Source organism: Triticum dicoccoides, unplaced genomic scaffold (genome assembly GCF_002162155.2).
Source record: "Triticum dicoccoides isolate Atlit2015 ecotype Zavitan unplaced genomic scaffold, WEW_v2.0 scaffold120769, whole genome shotgun sequence".
In the NCBI taxonomy this organism is placed as follows: Eukaryota; Viridiplantae; Streptophyta; class Magnoliopsida; order Poales; family Poaceae; genus Triticum; species Triticum dicoccoides.
In genome coordinates, this window is record NW_021184303.1 from 515 (window position 1) to 2,592 (window position 2,078).

The 2,078-nt window shown below is 44.3% G+C and overlaps 1 pseudogene; it reads right to left on the bottom strand.

The window, feature by feature from the left end:
- Window positions 1-992: 992 nt before the first annotated feature.
- Window positions 993-2,072, bottom strand: LOC119343243 (annotated as a pseudogene).
- Between the last annotated feature and the right edge of the window lie 6 nt (window positions 2,073-2,078).

Here is a 2,078-nt window from a genome sequence, read left to right on the forward strand (position 1 = left end):
ATTTTTTAAATACACAATGAACATTTTCTAAAGACAACAAACATTTTTCACACACAACATACAATTTTTTCGTAGTCATCACGAGCATTTCTATATACATTTTTTAAGTTTTCTCAAATACATAATTAAAATTGTGAAAATATATGTTTTTGTGCCTACTTTTATTTAATGTACTTTGTACATTTCTTATACAACAGGAATATTTGTCTGATACACATCAGGAATATATTTCTGACACGCTTTTCACATTTTTAAAATGCACGATCAACATTTTTTTCATACACATTGTTTTTTGTATACATGACAAACATTTATATACACATTTAACATTTTTTAAATTTCTGATTAAAATTTTTCAAATACATGATCAACTTTTTTCATACTGAACATATATGTTTGTTATAGATTTTTTTTTTGTATGCATCAGAAACATATTTTATATACACATTTAACACTTTATAAATATTTGGTTCAGCAGGGTTAAAATCTGCTATCAGCTTCAATAGCACCTCATTCTACAGCATGACTCTGCGTGAGCCGGGCCAGCATGCTGAAGATTGGCCTGGCCTGTACACGCAATACAAGGCTCAACCAGTACGCGTAAGTATGGCATCAGCGACGAGCTCCCCACTGCGTGTGCTTCATTCTCAGTCTGAACTTCTACAGTCCATGGAAGTACCTGCCCAGCTATCAGCACATGTACTAGTAGTCGCTTTTCATGAAAATCATTCCTATTGATGAACACACATTTGTTTTGATGGATGCTACTCATAGATTAAAATCGCGGCAAAGCGACAGAGAATTTTCCCGCGATGGCTAAACGAAGGAATGGAGCGATCTCGGGCGATAGTGGCATGATCTCCCGCGATTTGTACTATTGGAAAATCGCGGGTAGATTTCTCAGCTGCGATTAGCGGGAGATTGCGGCCAAATAGCGGACGATTTTAATCTATGATGCTACTCCACATGGGAACATAGAAAGCACAGAGAACTCTGCACCCACTGCATATGCCCCTATCAGTACAAGAACACAAAGTACTTAATGAAGAAAAAACCCCTTGTGTGTCTCTTATTACAAGCCAACAAAAGAAAAAGATATTCAGGCAAAAATGTCCAAGTCTGGTTGCCGATGCTCTGCCTAGAAGAATAAACAAAATAAATTCAATAGCAGCCCAGCATCGGCACTTAAGAAAAGAAAACGAACTTCTAGAGCAGCAAGATAAATAAATCACCGGCCATCGGAGTAGAACATGCTCGGGTACACCCACAAGGCCATGGCTGTGGGCACAAACCTCTTACGCCAGTTGAAGTTGGGATGGCTAGTTGGAGAAAGGTCCACATGGCCACGCAGCTCGTGCACGCTCCAAGGCTGAGAGTGATGGGCGTAGTACAAGTTGTTGCTCGTCCCTCCCCATCGCTCCGGGCGCGCAACGGAGGGCTCCGCTCGTCTCCCCCGACGAAGATCGCCCAGTTGTCCAACGTCTTCACCTTCACCCACTTGGCGGGCTCGGTCGACATGTCGGTGGCACACAGGATCTGCGGACGACAGGTGCACAAAGTGGTCGACCATGAGGAGATCGTCGCCGCAGACCACAAGCCATGCCTGCACAAAAGATTCTGGCTCCATCTCGCTGCACCACTCGGTTGGTATCTCCCGCAGGCCTAACCGAGGGGCCAACCGCAGAGTATACATCCTCATACCGTGGTCCATGGCGATGAACTGACCGTTGAACTGCACGATCTGATATATCCATCCATGAGGAAGTTGGAGTTCCTCCCAAGAGTCACTTCCAACGGGCCAATCAAACAGGGAGGATTGAGTGCTTACAAGGAGATGTGAGTTGGGAGATGTAAGTGGAGCAGTGAGGGTGCCACCATAGTAGCCGTCACTGAAAGGGAGACGTGGAGGCGAAACCATGGCCCCGGTGAACACATCGACAACAAGACAATCTCCACGGTAGCAGCAGATGAGATGGCCATGTGAAGAGCCAGCAAAGTGCATGTTCTCGAAAGTTTCTTGAGGAATCTGGCAGCGAAGGGCGCTATTGTCGCTAGCTACATCAATGACTTTACGTATG